This window comes from Tamandua tetradactyla, chromosome 4 (assembly GCF_023851605.1).
Source record: "Tamandua tetradactyla isolate mTamTet1 chromosome 4, mTamTet1.pri, whole genome shotgun sequence".
In the NCBI taxonomy this organism is placed as follows: domain Eukaryota; kingdom Metazoa; phylum Chordata; class Mammalia; order Pilosa; family Myrmecophagidae; genus Tamandua; species Tamandua tetradactyla.
The window spans coordinates 120,136,545-120,159,100 of NC_135330.1; the positions used below are offsets into that span (position 1 = coordinate 120,136,545).

General features: G+C 37.2%; 1 long non-coding RNA gene across 1 annotated transcript in view; it reads left to right on the top strand.

The window, feature by feature from the left end:
• Window positions 1-22,556, top strand: part of LOC143679313 (uncharacterized) — a 42,453-nt gene that overhangs the window by 6,392 nt on the left and 13,505 nt on the right. The gene's annotated exons all lie outside the window — the stretch shown is intronic.

The window sequence follows — 22,556 nt, forward strand, 5'->3', positions numbered from 1 at the left end:
CTGGAGATTCATGGATATTATACTGCCCCAAATCCTACCAAGAGACAATTTTGCTGTGGTATTTTGTGAACAGAGCTCTCCTGTGGGATTGGGCTGCAGAGGACATTTTAGTGGGAGGAAGAGAGCCATAGAAAGAAGAGTATGATTCATGTTCAGCATCGCAAGTGGAGGATAGAGTGCAAGTATTGAATAATGAAACAAAGACAAGATATTCAGCATGCCAGGAAGGTTACAGTTTGAGAGCTGTTAGAATTATTTAAAAAGGTTAGTCTATGAATAAACATGCTTCATCAAGGTCCCTTACACATGCAAAGAGAGATGCTAATGAATAATAAAAGAGTAATGGGGACTGGCAAAGAAATTAATGTTAATCTTATCCAAAGCAGATACAAATTAATATTGGAGCAACATTTTTGTAATCACTTCTCAAGGCAAAATTTCAATTAATGTGACTGAATCAATATTTCAAATCTCAGTCCCTTGAAAGTACACTTGTTTCTCTTCAGATAAGCCTGGGCTTCTCTCGGTGAAGGGCTGTACAGCTCATCTGGTCAATACTTGGGGAGACTTCTAAATGGGATAGTTGGGGGACATTGGGAGCAGTTCTAAACCACACTGCTAAGATGCAGAATTGCCTTCGGGCATGGTATCAGTTAGGAAGTTCAGATTTAGAAGAGTAATTACTCTATAGAAAATAGATATGTAAGCCCAGAACTGTTTGTCTTGCTTCATTTTATTATTTTCTATTATACACACAAACAGACATATATTTGGTGGAAGAAAGCTGCCTGTGATTTCTGGCAAATATATATACTTGTGCATACATGTTGACAGTCACAGACCAGGCTAAGTATCTATATTATACCTATATTTATCATGCCTATATTATATTATACATTTATTATTCCTATAACATATTATGACTTATCACATATTATATGGACATTGAAATAGCATTGTACCAAATGGATCAACACAGGAAAACATATTATATCAGCAGCAGCATAAACAACCACCCCAAAGGAAGCTGCAGTTCTAGCTGTGAGCAAATAATTACGTACTCTGAAGTTGAAATGGATTTCTGAGCTAAATTGTATCCTGCTTTGATAATAGAAAATGGAAAATGACTATTTTCCTAGGAAGCATTAACGCATCTACTATTTCTTTTTATTTTCCTCTAGAGATTTATTTTATCTCGTACCCTTTTCTTCTGTTGGTAGTCACTAGATACATTTTCTATAGTGAGTTATTCATCTTGTTCGGCATACAATATAAATGCCTGTCATAGTTTGTTTAAGGTGTCGGAGACTTAGAAAAAGTTTATGAAACTAAATGGACTCCTCGAATAAGTGTTTTGCAGCTGTGCAGAATGTGTTGTTTATGTTGTAATGCCCCGACAGGTTTCTATAATAAGAGGTGCTAACACCATCAATACTATGATAGATTGGGCTTGTTTGAAGCATAGTGGTGTAGATGAATAGGCTTGCATGCTGTTGTTTGCAAAACCAAATGACGATCCAAATGGAGTCACCCCATTAAAATAACTGTCTGGGCAATCTCACTTCTGTACTTTTAATAGACAGTGTATCATTCCCATAATGAAAGATATATGAAATGGTTTCCATACCGAATGAGTTCCCTGGAGGTGCTGGGATTTGTCTCATTATAGAAAGCTTTTCCATCACCATTGCAATACCTCCTCTCATCTTCACTTCTCATCCAAGTGGAGAATTTTCTGTCAACAGCTTTAGCCCGGCTAAACCTGCAGAACACAGAAGAGGGATATGCTGGAGATAGGATTACTTTTTTCCATTTATGTAGAAAATTACACCCAGTATTCCTGCCTGAAAAGGATTACTCTTCGATGTGGATAGCATTCCACACTCTCATTAAAAAAGGCAGTGTACAGTTTTATTCTATTTAATGTTTTTAAAGAAGTTGGATGTGGCAGGCAACACTATCTGAGATTTCACACTGCTAAATTCCCCTGGGGGAGAAAATCAGCATTTGTGGATTCTCCTCTGATGCCATTGGTAACTTACAGCCCAGCACTGTGCTGAGAGCTTCCCAGGGCCAGCAATCCCAACACCTGTGTCAATAATTTTGGCTGGAGGAAGAACACTAATATAATGGAATGGAATGAACTTTCTCAAGTAATATTAAAGTTCAGTAACTAATGGAAAAGTCCAAGAATCTTCTGAGAAAAGATGGAGTTTGGCTGTGATTCTCTTTGAGTTTCTGCTGCTCTGTTTGTTTTATTCCCATGTTGGCTTTAGAGGCTGCCATCATCTCTTGGAAGAACTGCTTCTCCAGTCCTACCATGCTCCTTTGTATCACACTCATAATCATGACAGTCAATTATTGGGTTTGTACATGAGATCAATTGATCACCAGAAAGCCATATTGTGTATTCTTATGTTCATTTTCAAAGGAGAAAAGTTTGACTTAGAGAGGAATACTAACTTTTTAAGATAACCCAACTAATAAATGGCAGATGTAAAAACTGAACTCTGTTTAAATGCAATGTCAAGGCTTTTAACCACTATGCAAATCGCCTCAATGGTGATGTTTAATACTCTTGCTCTGCAGGCTTCCTTCTCCAAATCAGTTCAATCATTATGTGTAACACTTCACCAGGTTTGGGTAAAGTCACTTAAGAGACAGAGACTCTCTCTAATAAGCTCCTTCCAGGATATGAGATTAAGGAACAATGTGTCTTGATTTGTCAGGCAGTAAAAAAAAAGAGCATATTTGTATGAATGGATTTATCTTTGTCAAATAATCAAAAATTTTAATTTTATTTGGTATTGACTTCTAAATGGTTATTCTGGATATACCTTAAAAAAAGGTATAGCAATAAAATGATGCCTTTACTTTTTTTTTTTTTTTTGGTTTGTTAAAATGTTTCAGAAGGGTATACTCCAATTTCTCACATAGAATATAATTATCTTAGTATTTATAAAAAGGATTTAAAAAATTCAAGTGGTAATGGAAAAGCTCAAAATGACATGTAGTCTCAGTGTTGCTTTTAATAGAAGAATTGGACTAATCAGACAGATATAAGATAAATGGAGCAAAATAAAAGTGATTTAAGAACTTAACTCCCTAATAAAGAAGGGAATTACTGAGCAACCATCTACAGACAATCAATTCTATAGCAAGCACTGACCTTGGGTGATGGCTGGAAGCTGGTATTCCAATGGCTTACAAATAAATTTCATCAACTAAAGCACCCTCTTATGTACTCTGAATCACTCATTGTTACCTTCTATGGAATGTGTTAAGATTCTATTCCACAGACGAAATAGATAAATATCCTTAGGGTCAACATTGAACGCCAAATCTATATAGCCTAAAAATAGAAGACAGCAGACAGTGCTCTGTTGTTTTCATGGTGTGTGTGTGTGTGTGTTTGCATGTGTGGGTCTGTGGTTTCCCATTCTCCATCCATCTTCTTTGGATAATGATTACTCCCAATTTCATGCAGTGATGTTTGGCGTGTAATTCGAGGCATATTGCCTCTTCACGCAGTTTAAAAGGTCCTTTGCAGTTCCTTCTGATAAGTCCTTTACCTCACAATTCCAGTATTGCAAAAGAATGTGAAGCCAAATTCTCACTTCTGGTACACTGAATCTTGAATGAACAATGTAAAGATGGAAAAAGTGATTGGGCTTTATGCTACCCATAGTACCCTAATGAATGACCACTGGTTCCTGCTCTCTTTGTTGACTGCACTGTAAACTTCTTTGGATCTTTCCAATTAATTTCTTGTTTCCCTCACTGGGTCAGTGTCTATTGATTGCATCTATAAAACATCTAGTGGTACCTGAGAACACTTAATTCACAAACATATGCTCCCTGAGTACCACAATGTTAACCCATGGTGGTCTCTCAATAAATATTTTGGAAATAAATTAATGGGTGTTCCTTCTGCAGAACAAAACTAAATTCCTTTTCTTTCCTATGATAACTGCATTAATCAGGGCTCTTTAGAGAAACAGAACCAACAGGAGATATCTGTAAATATGAGATTTATAAAGGTGTCTCACACAACTGTGGGAATAGAAGCGTCCAAAATCCACAGGGCAGGCTTTGAAGCTGGCAGCTCCAATGAAGGGTCTGGATGAACTCTGCAGGAAAGGCTCATGCTGAAGAAGCCATGAAAACAGTCTCTCATTTTCCCTTAAAAGTTTTCAACTGATTGTATCATCTCTTTGGTGGGAGACATGCCTTAGTTGATCGCAGATATAATCAGCTACAGATGCAATCAACTGACTGATGATTAATGCACCAGTCTTTCAGTTTATCTATCAGCCACAAAATATCTTGTAGCAATGGTTAGGCCAGTGCTTGCCTGTCCAGACAACTGGGCTTTATCACTTGGCCAAGTTGACATCAGAACCTAATCATCACAATGACACAGCCCACTAAACTCTTTTCCTAAAAAATGAAAGTGGTTTTTGTTCTAATTCCATATTTCATGTTTTAACACATTGAAATTTTACAGAAACCTTTATGTAGGTTTGTCTTTTAAGAATATAAAATGAATAGTATTTTGAAGTGTTAATGCTTATTTCCTTTGTTTTGTATAACAGTAATGAGATTAAAATGAATACAGTATAAGCAGAAAATCTACTAAAATTTCACCAGAGAATAGGCTTATAAAATACTCATGATGTCAAGGGAAACCTAACAAATCTTCCCTATACCTGTAAAGCTTTTCTGTGTTGTGAACAAGGCAATATTCCAGGATCTCATCCAGACAGTGTAATGCTACATTTGAACTATTCTGTGCAGTGTCAGTCAGACAAATCCCACTTTTGCTTCTCAGAACAAATAAATGCAAAGAAAGTCTCATTGAAATGGTTATCAAGTTAGGAGAGGGAGCTCAGTATGTTTCATAGAAACAACTCAAATTCTTTCACTTTGGAACAATTATGGTATGATTAGAAATTTGCAAGACAAATAATTTCAGTTGAAATGTTAACAGGTTTTCATACTAAAATTTATGTAAGTTATGCTGTGCTCTTCTCTTCATGTCCCAGTCTTAAGTAAACATCCACACTAAGAATGAATATAGGTTAAAAGAAAGTGAATGTAATACTCTACTAGTAAAAAAACAATACTCTCTGAATGCAATTTTTAATCCAGTGCAAGTTAAATGTACACTCTGATTTCCATTTGAAATATCATTTTCACATTTAACATAAAACTAAATGCAAAATATGATATCATGTGCCATTGATAGATCTAGGTTGGGCAAGGAAATTAATAGAGAAAGTCTTTGGATTCACTTTGGTAAACAAATAGGTGAATATACGCTTTTTGTAGGAGGAAAGAATATAAAGTTTTATTATTGGAAAAGGAAGGAGAGAACAGGGCAGGCCACGGTGTCTCAACAGGCAAGAATGCTTGCCTACCATGCCCGAGGACCCGGGTTCGATTCCTGGAGCCTGCCCATGTAAAAAACAAAAAAAACAAAAAAAAAAGGAAGGAGAGAACAATGGCAGAACAATGGCAGTCTCTTTCTTGCTTTGTTGTATTTTCCTCTTTCTCTTTTAGTTTTTTTTTTTTTTATCACAGCGTTTGGTAAAAATAATCTAGCTTGTAAAAGATGGTACAAATCATTAGGTTTACACATAGGTAAACAGATGTCCTAAATTCAGTTGGACAAATTGGTAGATATCAATTACCTAGAAATCCCCAGGCAGTAAAGTCTTTCAAAAGCATAGTTTCTTTTCAAATCTCATTTTGCCAGGCTCTATAAAACTTGCACAGGTAGGGGAAGACATTACAGAGCTGGGCTTCTCAAGCTTTAATGAGGGTAATCACACAGAGATCCTGTTAAAATGCTGGTTCTGTTTCAGTAGATTCAGTATGGATTCCTAAAATTTACATTTCTAATAAGCTCTCAAGTAATGGTGGTAGTGGTGGTGGTGTGAGGTCCAAACATGTTTGGAGGGGGGGAGGTGCAAAGAGGACAATGGATGAGTCAATCCTTTGATCAGAAATATGCATTTACGGCAAATATCTGTTTGAAACTGTTGTGCATCCAGAAAAGCCATGCTCTTTAATCCACACTCAGTATTGCTTGGTGGGATCTTTTTTATTGTTTCCATGGAGATGTGGCTCACCCAATTGTGGGTAGTAACTTTTGATTGGATTGTTTCCACAGAGCTGCAGCTCCACCCATTCAAGGCGGGGTTGTTTACTGGAGCCCTTTAGGAGGGAAACATTTTGGAAAAAGCTCAGTGCTAACAAAGCCCACACAGTCAGAGACCTTTGCAGATGCAAGAGGGAAACGTTCCTGGGGAAGTTTTATGAAAGAGAAGCCAGGGGAAAAGCTAGCAGACATTGCCATGAGCCTTTGCAGCTAACAGAGGTATTCCAGACCTGTTGGCCTTTCTTGAATCAAGATATCTTTCTCTGGATGCCTTAGCTTGGATATTTTAGTGGCCTTAGAACTGTAAACTTGCAACTTAATAAATTCCCTTTTTAAAAGCCATTCCATTTCTGGTATATTGCATTCCAGCAGCTTAACAAACTAAAACAGGTAGTGAGTGGGGATATTCTAGAAACAAGGAACCAATGTTAGTAGAGGAATATAATAGGAAAATGACCATTTTGAAAGGAAATTGATGACCATTATGATTTTTCTAGAGTGAAGGTATTCATCACTTGCTATGTGCCAGGTCCTGTGCAAGGTTTTACTTTTTATAATTGGCATATTCCAGAATTTACTTTTGATTAATGCCAATGCATAATTTTGAAAGCAATAATCAAAGACACCATCCTCTCAGGAAATTCCTTCTTTTTTCCAGTAAGCCTCTTCCCTAACTACTAGGCCTCTCGGTTTTGTGAACTGCCACTGCACATACCTTTACCATCATTCTTTCCTGTTCTCATCCTCCTTCTCTTTTGGTTCCAAACCCCTGCCTGATTGTTTCTCTCTGGCTAAAAGGCAAAGCTCCTATTCCTTGGGATCATCCCCTGGGAAAGGGTGCCTACAGCATGCGGCTTAGGCCCAGATACTGTGATCTATTACTTTTCATCATAAACCAAAACTGGGAATGGGAAGAAGTAAAAATCAACTGGATTTTGGCTTGGGGTACCCAAGTACAATTTCTACAGGCCAGCTGAATACATCCCCCGCACCCTTCCTCAGTCTGGTTCTCTCTGCGAGACATCTCTCCCGTATTGTTTCCTCTTGCAGGGACTTCTTATTCTCTCCCTTCGTCTGGCTTCCTTCAGAAACTCATTCTTCAAATAGGTCTGTTAACGAGGACAAGTTCATTTTCTTTTGCACTGGGTTTCTTCACACTATGTAAATCAAAACTTGCGACCGGATAATATTTCAGTGACATTATACAATCTCTGGCACTTAAAAAATAATATGAGAACAACTTGTTACATATAAGAGATTGCTCTGTTCAGAGCAAAAGGACTTATAAGAAGTAACCATTACGTAATTCTACCCACAGGCCCATCTAAGCCTCCATTCTGGCACAAGCATATTAACTTCTCACTCGTGCATAATCATTTAATCCATCAATAACCATATAAATTAGATATTATCCACAATTCAAGCAAAATTTTAAATATGAGAAACAACTTTAGGAAAGTTAAGTAACTTTCACAAAGCCAGAGAGCTGGTAAGTGATAAAGTGAAACTGTTCACCCACTTGGTTAATTTGAAAGCAAAATGCCATGATTTTCTCATTTATTCCTCATGAGGTGGGAATTTTATAGATGAGGAAATTGAAGCACAGAGACTTGTTCAAAACCACATATCAAGTTCGTGACAAAACTCAGATTGAAACACAGGTCTCCAGTCTTTCTATGAGAGATCTATTACAGTAGACTGATACTGGAGAAACAAGACTAGGGTAGCAGGTTATTATTGACATGTAACCTAATCCGATGTGCTGGAGAATGGTGACTCCGTATAGCATGATACGAATCAGCTGGTTGCAGATTCTTTACCACCACGGGAATCTCTGCCAAGAGATAGAGAGCTGGCCACGAGTTGCAGTATCAGTCCATTGAATTGGGAGTACACAAAAGACTGCAAACCAGATACACAGAGAATGATGCAGTAGAAGATTGGACTGAGAGAATTTGGGGGAAGAATGTGAGTTTCCAAAGCTGAAGAGAGAATCTCAAATGGAGAATTTCTCTGAGAGCAGGAGATTGTGTCAAGAGCACAGAATCTTAGGTAGAGATCTAAATCAAGGCTAATCTTTTCCAACTCAGATAAGAAACACTAAACTCTCAGTTTCAACCTCCAGGAATTGCCTTCTTGGTTTGAAATTCGTTACGAGAGGAGAGACTTGAGTGTGATTTTGAAATCTCCCAGGACCCTACAAGTAGGACAAATGAGAGGGAATCAAAGTATGAATTAAGTTATAAATTATATGGAAGAAGAGAAACCCATAAATGTCAAAGGTAGGATGGCAGACAAAAGGAAATGTCTATGTGATGACTCATATGCAAGAGAAGAAACAGAGATGAATTGAAGTTGGAGTAAACTTTTCATCCACCTATCTCCATCATCTAACATTACAGGTATTCTCTCGTGTAGGGTGGTATACCTGATAACTGTGCCAGTTGGTAAAGTGTCTCTTTCTTTGATCCACCCTTCAATAATCTGTGACACTGGGGCTGGAGCTGCCAACCACATTTCTGAATTGCCGAATGGCTCCCTATTAGGCCCTGGCAACAAGGGACTCCAGAGGGAGAATAGAAGACAAGAGCAGAGAAGAATGTTGCTCCTTCCTGTTTGCCTCCTCCTCCTGTCAAGCAGTGCATTTTCATTTTGGCAATGATAATCGATTCCATTACAGTTGAATACATTTGCTAAATCCACTCAGAGACACCAGCACAAGTTCAATCAGTTTGTCTAACAGCTCCATGGGGTCCCTCCTCCAAGCTCAGAGAAAACAAGTTCAGAAAAGTGATACTTTCTCCTTAGCAGTCTCAGGTTAGGTGCTACAGAATCCATTCTTGAAACTTCTAGGCTTCAGTAATGCAGGTTTCTTTTCTGTCTAACTCTGTAATTGCTTGCTCTCTTTTTGACTCTTCAGTTCTTCAATGCCTAGTTAACAAGCTCTCTCTCTCTCTCTCTCTTTCTCTCCATACACACATACTCAGTTTAAATAATTTATATGGTTTCTGTCTCCTAATTAGACTCAGATTGATATACCACATTTATGATCTTGAAATTTTTTTTTTTTTTTTTTTTTTTTTTACATGGGCAGGTACCGGGAATCGAACCTGGGTCCTCTGGCATGGCAGGCGAGCATTCTTGCCTGCTGAGCCACCATGGTCCGCCCTTGAAAAAATTTTGAGATTTAATTTTCTCTTTATGAAAATGAGAGGTTTTTAACTGGTCACAGACCAAGGTTCCTTTCACTTATAAGATCTATGGCTCCCTGTCATGAACTTCTTTAAAATCTGTACTCACTGGTAAGCTGGTTTAAGGAAAAGACATGAAAGTCTTACTTGTTTTTCACTTACTAGTGCGTTTTTAAGGATAAGTGGTCTAATAGTCTCCACTAAAGACATTAGCTATCTGGCTCATGAGAATGAGATAAAGTCACAGTAAATTCTATGAAATCCAGAGAAACCAAGACTAGATGCATGCAATTTGGGGGAGAGCCTGGGACTCTAACTGGGAAAGAGAGAGCAAGTTGGGATGTGAGGTTTAATAACTATAAGAATTAGAAAAATAAGTGTTGTGATTACTGCTATCACTTGTTGAGCATGGTCTAGGTTCCCGAAACATACTAATCATTTCACACTTTTATTCCACACAACAGCATGTGTTGTTGTTTCCATTGTTTTTAATTTTATTAACCCTTTTTTATCTATGAGGAAACCAAGGTTCAAAGAGGTTGACTAGCTTACCCCTCATCTACTGCAGTGAGGGGGGGAGCCTGATTCAAACGCTTGCTCACTTAATCATCATGCATAACTTCCTGTCAGGAAGGTGGGGGACCATGGAGAAGGTGGGGGGCATTAAAGAAGCCAAAAGACAGACAGAGAAGGTATTAAATGCAAATTATAAATACATCAACTTTCGGTTCTCAATATATATTTATTGCTACTTTTTGCATCTGAATTTGGTCTTCAACCACTATTTTATCATTCTTTTTCTATCCTCAAGTGAAAACTTACTATCAGTGAGAATATCTCAGCCATAAATAATCAGAGGTTCTATAAACTTGTAACTTCACTCTTAAAACATATAGGATGGTAATCTGCATCTGTACATGACCCTGCTGATATTCTGTCACATTTTCATATAACACTAAGATCTGTTATAGCTACTGTCAACAAAGCTGAGTAAAAGAGACTTGTACAGACAAATATTACACTCCTTAGTTGTGCTGGTTTGAAAGGATTTATGACCCCTAGAAAAGCCCTGTTTTAATCCTAATCAATCTTGTGGGAGCAACGGTTTCTTCTAATCCCTATTCAGTAGTATAGGTTGGAAACTAATCAAGGTTATCTCCATGCAGATGTGAGTCAGTCAGTTGTAGGTATTAATTTTGATTAGATGGAGACATGTCTCCACCCATTCATGAGTTTACTTGAATCCTATAAAAGAGGAGACATTTTGGAGAGAGTTCCTTTTGAGAACAAGGAGAGAGTTGCAGAACCATGACCGAAGGATGAAAGAACCACAGAGTCCACCAACCAGCCACTTTTGGAGATGAAGAAGGAAAACACCTCCTGGGGAGCCTCATGAAGCAAGAGGCCTGGAGGGATAGCTAACAGATGCTGCCATGTTCACCATGTGCTCTTCCTTCTGAGAGAGAAACGCTGTACATCATCAGCCTTCTTGAACCAAGGTATCTTTCCTTGTATGCCTTCGAGTGGACATTTCCACAGACTTGTTTTAATTTGGGCAATTTCACAGCCTTAGAACTGTAAACTGACAACTTATTAAGTTCCCCTTCTTAAAAGCTGTTCTGTTTCTGGTATGTTGCATCTCGGCATCTAGAAACATTAGTCTTAGATGACGATTAAAGTATGGAAACCAATGCTTCTGATTAACACCAGTCAAAATGTAGTGAAGTTCTCTCCAAATGAATGGCATATTTATAATGATGTAACTATTATAACTCATATGAGACCATATTGTTTAACTCTTGGGTTTGTTTATGATGTCATGCTTCAGCACAAAAGTAATTAGCTAGAAGTAGTATTGATGATAATGAGTATGTACAAATTCCTGAACTTTTCAGTTCCCTACTTAAAATGTCAGGGAAGTTAGAGGATGCTATATGTGCTCATCCATCAGCGAAGTCCCTGGATTTAGCAGAATGGCATCTATAGGTGCTCAGAGCTCCTGAGGGAACCATTCTGTAGAAGCATAGGTTATTATTATTATTTTAAAGTGGCAAGTGGTACTGGGTGTGTGGTTAGATTACTAAGGAAGTCAGTGTGAAAAAGCAGTGAAGCTAAAAAAGACAAAAAGAAACAAGGACTAAAGAATATTAACACAGTGGCAAAGAGAGCTGAAATAAGAATTAGTGAGAATCAAAAATCAAAAAATAGAAATTTTATAGGTTACTGATGGGTGCTGATCTTTCCCTTCTGAGCTCTTTGGTGCCTGTGTGAACGGACTGGAGATCTAATGAGGGCTGTCTTTCTCGTGACATATCAAACATCCCACCCCAAGCCATGGCCAAAAATACCCAAGAAAGAATGGCCCTTCTAATAGTATCCCAGCCTTCCTTTACCAGATGGATGGTATAATAAAAATATTCTTCCAATTATTTCAGAGCCTCAAAAGAGAAAGGGAGAAGACACAGCTTAAGTTCAGTTCAGTTCTGAAAATGCATGAAGCTGTCAGTGAAGCTATTTTTGATCAGTTTGGCCATTTCTAGTGAAGATTCTTTAAAGAAAACTTTTCTGTCCCATTTATAAAAAGGAGGAAGAAGAAGAAAAAGGAAAAGTAAAACATCAGAGGGAAAGTTGAATATTCACCTCTTAGTACCAGTGAAATAATTATAAATGTAGAGCTAAGTGAAGTTACTTGAAATCTTGAAAAATTCAGACAAAAGGCACAAGGTAAATAACAGGAACACTGAGTTCAATATTACAGTGGCACCTAAATAACTCCATTATGAAGATCTCTTGAGAAGACTGTTTGTGGTACTAAGTGCTACATACTTACGTGCATTCTTTATGGCTCCCCTCTCCAGAACAGATAACTTCAACTCTTCTTCACAGGCTATCCAAATGTCCACAATATAAAATGAAAGATCAGTACCACTGACTAAAGACAAAGCTGAACCAGAGGAAGGTACTGCACAGCATAGATGGGTACTTCTGCCCAGTTCTGGACCCTTGAACATATGGACATGTGAAAGCTGTTGGGTCTTCAGGGGGCATGGAAGGACCCCTCTCCCATAGTACACCTTTTGTTTAAATGCGAATACCCCCAAGTCATGAGTTGTTAACTGAGCTATAGAGAGCTTTTCCAAAATTGAATCCAAAAATGAAGGGGTTAACTTAGAAAGGTACAGCCACACAAGCCATCTCTGACTTGTGAAAACACTCTTCTTTTTTCACACGTGACTGACTTAATGATTAAAACAGGTGATTCCATTTTGCTCTCGGAATAAATCCACAGTGAAAGCCTTGCTTTGCTTCATGTGGCAGAGAGAGGAAACTCACATTGCACAGTTTCATATGTTTGATAATTAGTCATCAAAACCAAATTCAGTAGTTCTACATTTTTACTCTGGTTTCCACTAGTACGTGATCAGTCATTAGTAGATGATGTCATCCTTATTTTACTTAGAGGAAAGTGTGTTTTGAATGGAGTCAATATCAATCTCTTGTCCCCAGAGAAAAGTTACTTCGAAATGTGTTAAAAGCTCCCTTAAGCATTAAGATGTTCTTGGATTTCTGTGTGGGCTTATTTTATGTATTGTTTCAAATGTACAGTATTTGCTATGAGCACACCTCCAGTTGTGTCTTCATAACTGTTGGTCTTATTTAGCATTTCAGAGCACTTCCATTTTACCAAAGCTCTGCTACCCTCATTTTTATTAGTTATTTTCACGGCACCCTGGCGAAATAGAACAACATCATTGCACTTATTTCATAGATGAAGAAACAAACTCAAGCAGGGCTTGGATGTATGGTGATGTTTTTTATTGGTACATTCTGAATTACAAGAATTAAGGGTTGTGACTTCAAGGTTCATTGTTTCAGTGGGTGAGTCAATAAAAAATGTTTAGAAAAAAATGAATTCAGCTGCACTTTTCGTCTCACTCACGTAGAATTTATGCGTGTGTTCTGACTTCTGCTACAATAAACATGTACCTTTGTAAAGCATTGATTACACAGCTCACAGAGTTTCTTCAGTATGCAAATATCTACATATATTCAAGCATTCAGTTAAGAATTCATCCTTCTTAAGAGAGGGGACGGATGAGTCAGTTGCTGTTTTTGTTGAAGGGTTATCTGCCAATGCTTCCTTATCCAGGTATCACATATACTGAGGAAGAGCCCATGTTAACCTTTTTGAAAATGGCCATGTGCTATCTGCAGAAGTTTTTATATCCTTATCTTGAGTTAACATTGCCACCTGTTCTGTCCTTCCAAGACTCAGGAGTTACAAGCCCAAAAGATTCAGGCACAGTTCAAACCATTATCTCCACTATCAAATGAGTAATTCCAGCACAATCCATCAAGAAAACAAAAATCCAGATCAGCACAGTGTCCCTTTGTTATTCCATTGTATCAGCTGGGAGTAAGTTTAGTTTAATTTTCTAGCCTCTGCTCTATATTCTATTCTAAGCAGTTAATTCAAGAAGGACCTGCTAAATATCAGCCTTGTGAAAGGATCATAGTTGATTTGGGGTTAAAAAAAATGATGTAGCAGCGCAGTGTGATGGCGACTCAGTGACCCAATTCCCACCTGCAATGCCAGGTGACCTGGGTTCTATTCCCAGTGCCTGCCCATGTGGAAACAAAGAAAATGGAAAAAGAAAAAAAAAAAAAAACTGCGACTGAAAATAATTGATGTAGCAGGTCTAAGAGAAATCTCAGCAATGTCAAATATTTACATATATGAATATATATGTTTTCTGATACCTGTTTACAACTACACTATGTTGAACTCTCCTTTTCCCCTAGGTAGTAGGCACAATGAAAAATATCTCAGTCTGGTTTTACAAAGTTTCAGGCACTTTCATTTACCTAAGCAATCTCAAGTTTATCGCAACACTTACTATGGCGACGTAGAAAGAGCTGGCTCACTTTAGAAATACCTCTCTTCCAACACAGCCTAACTGTGGCTTGATCCATCTGCCCAAGCAAAGGAGAGTGGTCAGTGGGGAGTGTACGCTGCACTTTCATGACCCTTACCCATTTTTCCTTCCATTTATTTGACAGTGTGCTGGGCTAGTATGAAGACAATAGGAAAACAATAGAACTACTTTAAGAGGTCTTGTTTAAAATGATTATATGTATATGTGAACAAAACCCCAATTGTCTGGGGGTAAGGCTGCTGCCCCAATTTGTTCATGTTCACTGTTGACTTAGCTCATTTTCAAAAGATATGCCGTGCATTATTGGAGGGTCCACTAAGCTCTACTGACAAAGGACAGAATGTTAATTAGCTTTCCTAAGCATTGATGGTCCTACATCTTCCATCTGACTCCAGCTGGCAGTAGTGAACTGAGATCCACTGATGGGAAAATCACAGAAGCCTAAAACTTCCAATATCATCCTTCCTTCACTCCTTTATATGCATCTCATCTCTTCAAAACCTATAAATGCAAAGGCCATTCCTTGCCCTCTCCTGCTCCTGCTCTGACCACATGCCACCTCTCTGCAGTGTTCTGTCTCATACCTAGGCAGCATCTAGACAGAGTAGTAACCTCTGATTAACAGGAGAACTGCAGTAGGAGAACAAGATTCTAAGAATTTTCTTCTTGAAGGATTTTTGCAACTATCAAGCAATTCTCATAGGAGTCCTTTCCTAGGTTTCTGGAAAAATAGTAGCTCAACTTTTACAGACATTTTGCTTCACTCGAAGGCAGCCTCTTCTCATATTCTTTTGGTTTTGACTCTCTGTTCTGGAGTCTCACTAAAAAGTGGATTTCTTTCAATTCTGCTTTTGTGTATCTAGTATCATCTTTCTCAGCTGTTCAGTGCAATCACAGCTGGGTTTAGGGAATGGGCTTTGGTAGAAAAAGTCTCAAACAGTTTCTCACCCTTTCTTGTTGCACATGAATAAGATAGTCAGTGTCTTCACAGAGTATTCCATCTGATGGTGCAGCCACAGCAGATACAGCCTGAGAGTATCTGGACAGTATATGGAGTACAACAGCACACAAAATAGGGAGTAGTTATATCTGATTGGTAAATCAGGGAAGGCTTCATGGAAAAGGAGGCATTTGAGTGATGCCCTAAACAATGAATAGGATTGAAAAAAAAGTGAGTCCCCAGTTTCTCCAGTGAATTTGAAGGCTATTAAAAATAGGAAGCCAAGATTTGTATCCTTTTCCCACTGTTTCAGGAGAGACATGTTGAATGTTGGCCAATAGTTTAACCTCTGAAGGGAGAAGGGAGCAGACTGCAGTATTGTCTTTCCTGAAAGTACAGAGATAAGCATCTAGAGGTCCTTAAATTGTGGAAAGTCGAAGCAAGAGTCCCACCTCTGGTCTGTGGATCAGAGGCTTGTCACCTTTGTTCAAATAAATGGACAGGGGACAATGACTCGTGTTTTGGAGTGGCTAAAACTCGGGTTATAAAATCAGACAAACTTAGGTTAAATTCCTGGATTTGCAATTTGTTTCCTGTGAGGTATGGGAAATTTAGTTAATGTTTCTACTCTAAAGGAGAAAATCATACCTACCTCGTAAGAGTGCTGAAAAAAAATTAAGTATTCCAAGGAACATTTTCAGCACAGTGCTTGGCAAATGATGAATACTCAAAGAGGGGTAGCTGCTTTGTGACTGTTCCCAGTGAGGATGAACCACTATTAGGCCTATGGCCGAGCATTATTCTCATTCTCTCCCCTCACATCCAGCAAATAAGCACATTATACTTAATGCTGTACTTGAGGGAAAGATATAGGAATTGGTTTGATCACACAAAGGGAATTTAATTATTAATATTTATTGTTACTAATTATAGTTTCAATGTGCATATGATTCATGAAATCATAGATTATTAGTAGTAAAAGTGACTTTACATAGGACCTATTCCGTGAAATAAGGTTTTTACCTCATCTTGTCCCAACCCTATAATTCCATTAGCTTTTAAAGCATTTTCTTTGAATAATTATTTTTAACCATGCTTTATTGTATCCTTATCCATTGCCATTCTAATTCCTCAGGGAAGCTGTGTATTGCACAAGCACTGAAGACTTTGCAAGAGCAAACCAGTAAAAATCAGAGTTAGCCTCATTCCCCAAGAAAAGTCCAAAAATTCCTTAGGCCACCCCTGGAAGAAATTCTTTCTGTATAGCAAAAGAGTGCCATCATTATGGCCCCTTTTTCCAAATGGAACAGAATTTTCTGGACTTCCACCTTGCCTTAAATGCAAACCTTCCTGCATGGCTGCTACTGACCGCAGCAGCAAGAAAAGTCAAATAACCTCTCAGCTTAGAAAAGTGGGATGAGAGCCCTTGACCAATATCTGGAAAACAAGTACAGATTATCATTTGAATGTAAGTGCTCAAATTCTGTTTTGATTTAATTGATTTTGATTGAGGAAGAAGGCAACTATTTTATAAATTCAAAGGAAGAAAATAAGTATTTTACAAATGTCCACCAGATGTCTTGATGTATCTCATGTGATCTCCTTAATAAGATTGCCACCACTATAAAGGTGAAGAAAGCATCTCAAGCATAATATAAGATGGGAAGAGATATGAATCCAGAGTTTTGAAAGTTTCCAACATGTCTTAAGAAGACAAACAAAACAGAAAATAGGTAGGCAATTCTGCCACTGAGCGAGGGGTTACTTGGGCAGAAGAGGGCAACATGGGTCTTGAATTCAGGCAACATGTTTCAGAGCAAACAAGAGAATTTATAAAGGAAGAATTGTCTTTCCTCCATCAAAAGCCTATGCTCAGAGAGATGCAGATTCTTGTTTAATGCTACTATCAATTAGGGTTTAAATAAATGATATTAGCAGACGGTTTCCTTCCCTGTCATTCAGAAAAACAAAAGCCACCACTTTCCGTTTATGTTCTTAGAAACAGTCATCATAATGTCATGGAAAATCAGTTGGTATATAGGGATCAAAGTAAATATTCCAATTTACCTGTTTGTCTGCGTGGGAAAACATGGGACTCTGCATAAGTTAAAAGCAAAAACAAAAACAATATTCCCAAATGCTTTAGATAACAAAGCAAAGCATAAACATAATTAGTTTGATTAAATATCTAGCTCAGGAGATATTAAAATTTGTCATTTCTGCAATCTGAGATAAGTAAATATTAAAAGTAAAATGTATATTAGTGATAAGCGCTCTAGAATTCAAAGAGCTAAACCTAAATAAGGGACAAAAGATATGTTACATTACAAATTACCAGAATGGGAAATCTCAAAGTATAAAAGTTCCCAAGTGTTTTTTTAAATAATTCATAGAATATGCCACAGGTAGCCAACCAGTCTAGAAAAAGCTCCAACAAGGAGAAAAAATGTTCATGAAGCTTGTCATGAACAAGAAACCTTGCAGCTGTGATACTTGCAAAGATAGAATTACAATAATGTAGCCTGCTGGCAATTTAGCTTAGCCAGAATCATTAAAAATATATACATAATATTAAAATTCTGATATCTTGGTCTTGCGTCAGAAATTACAATGATAAGGGAACAGAAAGAATCCTTTGCCATAACAAAAACCATAGGACCACAGAAAATGGTCGGGTATGCCATCAAAATTAAGACAGTATGAGCTTATCTTTCTGAAATGTTTTCTTCACACTCTAGCTAAAATTAGTTGGAAATGTAATTCTGCTGTATTTAAAATAGTTTTTTTCCAGCTTCATTTAGAGAAGAAATTTCACTTTCTAGACAAAGACTCTCCTTGCAGAAAATTCTACAACTTCATAAAGCTGCAATTGCAACAATTAAATTAACGAGCAAATCTACAGTTCTCAGTAATTCGTTCTGTTACCTCTAGTTATTTGATCCAGATATAGCTATTTGCATATTACTTGCTCCCATTGCAGGCAAATGAGAGATTAAAACTTGTAAATTCATTCACAAAGACATTTGTAGCAGTGCTCTCATTTTTGATATAGGAAATTTTGTAGAATTCATAAAAACAAACAAAATGAAACAAAACAAAGAAGGTCCAAGTGCTGTCCTTTAATTCTCCTAAATCCATATTGATATATTTGCTTAGTAGTGCTTGCTTGCTTCAGGTTGAAATGTGATGCTTCACGTTTTTACTTCAGAATGGTGGCTGATATGGAGAATTTATCATGAATATGTTTAGGTAAGCTTTGATTTAGTGCCATCTTAATCACAAATTAGCACAACTCTAATCAAAGTCCATTTGGAAATATCTGTCAAAATTGACCCAGAAACTCTAAGAATTTTTCCTACAAATGTACTTCAAAACATCATATTTTCAAGATTAGTCATTGAGTCATTTCTAAAGTGAAATATTGGAAACTACCTAAATGTATATAAAAAGAGGATTGATTAAACCCATCATGCTCCAGTCACAAAATGGAGAAACACGTAGTCACAGAAAATGAGAAGGTTGCATTTTTATGTGCTAATATGGAAGTATTTCTAAGATACACTGTTAATTAAAATAATAAGGTATCAAACAGTATATAAAATATTATATATAAAAGAGGAAAATATATACACCCATCTCTGAAAAAGTAAAACCGTATGTTAGGGGGAATGGGGCAGTTGAAGAAATAGTGGGAGAAAGAATTTTCAGTGAATACACTTTTTGCCCTGGCAAGAACTTCCAGTTCATTGTTAATAAGCAGTGGTTATAGTGGGTATTCATGTCTTCTTCTTGATCTTAGAGGGAAAGCTTTCAGTCTTTCACCATTAAGTAGTATATTAGCTGTTGGCTTTTCAAAAATGCACTTTATCATATTGAGGAAGTTTCTTTCTATTCCTAGTGTTTCTATCAGAAAAAATGGTACTGTATTTTATCAAATGCCTTTTCTGCATCGATTGATAATGTGGTTTTTATCATTCATTCTAATGTGTTATATTACATCCATTGATTTTCTTACGTTAAACCCACCTTGCATACCAGGGATAAATCTTACTTGAACATGGTGTATAATTCTTTTATTACATTGTTAGATTCAGTTTGCTATTATTTTATTGAGTTTTTTGCCTCTATATTCATACAAGATATTAGTCGTTAGTTTTCCTGTGGTGTCTTTCTCTGGCCATGGCATGAGGAGGATAGTCATCTCATAGAATGAGTTAGGGAGTGCTCCCTTCTTTTAAACTTTATGGAAAGATTTAAGCAGAGTTGAGGTTAAGCCTTCTTGGAATGTTTAGTAGAATTTCCCTGTGAAGCCATCTGGTCCTGGGCTTTTCTTTATTGGGAAGTTTTTGGTTATAAATTCAATGGCTACTAGTAATCAGTTTGTTGACATCATCTATTTCTTCTTGAGTCAATGTAGTTAGCTTTTGTTTCTATGAATGTCTCCATTTCATCTAGGTTATTTAATTTATTGGCATACAGTTGTTCACAGTATCCCCTTTTAGTCCTTTTATTTCAGTGGGGTCAATAGTAATGTCTCCCTTTTCATTTCTGATTTTTGTTATTTGTATCCTTTATCTTTTTTTCTTTGTCAGTCTAACTAAAAGTTTGTCAATTTATACTGATCCTTCAAAGACTCACCTTTTGGTTTTGTTGATCCTCTCTATTGCTGTTTTTTGTTGTCTATTTAATTGATCTCTGTTCTAATCTTTGTTATTTCCATCCTTATGCTCACTTTTGGTTTGTTTGCTCTTCTTTTCCCAATTCTTCCAGTTTTAGGTCTCTGAAGGTGTGGTAGTTAGAATCAGTTGTCAACTGGGCCAGGTGAAGGCACCTAGTTCTGTTGCTGTGGACATGAGCCAATGGTCTGTGAACCTCATCTGTTGCTGATTAACATCTGCAGTCGGCTAAGAGGCGTGCCTGCTTCAATGAATGATGTTTGACTTAACTGGCTGGTGCTTAAATGAGAGAGCTCAACATAGCACAGCCCAAGCAGCTCAGCATACCTCATCTCAGCACTCACAGCTCAGCCCAGGCCTTTGGCAATGCAGAAAGAAATCACCCCGGGGGAAAGTTGTTGGAACCCAGACGCCTGGAGAGAAGGCCAGCAGAGATCATCCTGTGCCTTCCCATGTAAGAAGGAACGTCAGATGAAAGTTAGCTGCCTTTCCTCTGAAGAACAAACGAAATAAATCCCGTTTTATTAAAAGCCAATCCATCTCTGGTATGTTGCATTCTGGCAGCTAGCAAACTAGAACAGAAGGAGAAGAAAAATCTTTCTCTTCTTTCTAATGTTAGCATTTAGACATTTAAATTTCTCTCTCAGTTTTGTCTTCATTGCATCCCATAAGTTTTGATATGTTGTATTTTCATTTTCATTCACCTCAAGGTATTTCCTAATTTTGCTTCTGATTTCCTCTTCAATCCCTTGTTTGTTTAAGAGTATGTTGTTTAATTCAACATATTATTTGTGAATTTTCTATTTTTTCCTTTGCTATTGATCTCTAGCTTCATTCCATTGTTGATGGAGAATGAATTTAATATTTTTTAATTTACAGGGACTTGTTTTGTGACCCAACATCTGGTCTATCCTGGAGAAAGATTCATGTGTTTAGAGAAATGAATTCTATTTTTATTGGGTGCAGCATACCATATATTTCTGTTAAAGCTAGTTGTTTAGGTGCACTATTCAACTCCTGTTTTTCATATTGTTCTTTTGACTAGATGTTGTACCTATTACTGAGAATGGTGCATCAAAGTCTCTTACTATTAATGTAGAATCATCAAATTCTCCCTTCCAATCCTGCTGTATTTGCTTCATATATTTTGTGGCTCTATTGTTCAGTGCATATATCTTTATAATGGTTACTCTTACTGAATTATCCCCTTTATCAGTCTGCAACAACTACCTTCTCCCTAATAAATATTCAGGACCTGAAGCTTATCTTATCTGATATTAGTATAGCCACCCACCTCTGTTTTGTTTACTACTTGTGTGGTATATATTTTTCTGTCCTTTTACCCTCAACCTACTTGTATCACTGAATTTAAGATGAGTCTCATGAAGATAGCATATAGTTGGGTCATGTTTTGTTATCCATTCTGCTAGTCTCTGCTTTTTGTCTGGAGAGTTTAACAATTTACATTTAAAATTACTACTGATAATTCAGAAATTTCTTCTGCCATTCTGCTATTTAGCTTTTTTAAGTCTTATAGCTTTATTGTCTCTCAGTTCCATTAATGTCCACTTTTTAATTTATTTGCCTTTTTTATGTTGTAGTATATTGAATCCCTACTCATTTCTATCTGGATATATTTTTCATTTATTTTCCTTGCAGTTACTGTGGGGCTAAAATTTAGCATCCTAAATAAATAACAATCATTTTTTTATACCAGCTGTATTAGCTAGGATTCTCTAGAGAAACAAAGTCAGCAGGAGATATCTGTAAATACAAAATTTATAAAAGTGTCTTATATTACCATGGGGATGTAGAGTCCCAGATCAGTAGGGCAGGCCACAAGCTGACAGCTCTGATGAAGGTCCTCAATGAACTCTCAAGAGAGGCTGGCTGAAGCAGGAAGAGTGATTGTCTCTTCTGAGTCCTCCTTAAAAGACTTCCAGTGATTAGATTAAGCATCACTCATTGCAGAAGACACTCCCCAATGTGGATGTCACCAAAGTGGTCATGATTTAAGTCCATGAAATGTCCTCACAGCAACAGACAGGCCAGTGTTTGCCCAACCAAAGAACCGGGCACCACCACCTGGCCAAGTTGACACGTGAACTTGACCATGACACCGACTTAACTATAATAGCATATGTGTGTGTATATATATATATATATATATATATATATATATATATATATATATATATATATATATATGTTTTCCTTTACTCTTCTGTCCACTCACAATTTTTTGTACTTGTTACCACTTAAATCTTGGTAAATTGTATGTTCCAAAATGTAGATTTGTCATTACTTTTCATGGATTTGCATTTTAGCACTTGTAGGAAGTAAGAAATAGAGTTACATATTGTGCTGGCTTGAAATGATATATGTACCCTAGAAAAGCCATGTTGCAATCCTAATCCCATTTTGTAAAGGCAGCTGTTTCTTCTAATCCCTATTCAGTGTTGTATGTTTGAAGCTGTAATTAGATCAATCTCCCTGGAGATGTGATTTAATCAAGAGTGGTTGTTAAGCTGGATTGGGTAGAGGTGTATCTCCGCCTTGATTAATTTCTGAAGTCCTATAAAAGAGGAAACATTTTGGAGAATGAGAGATCTGAGAGACAGCAGAGCAGAACAACATAGCCATGTGAAG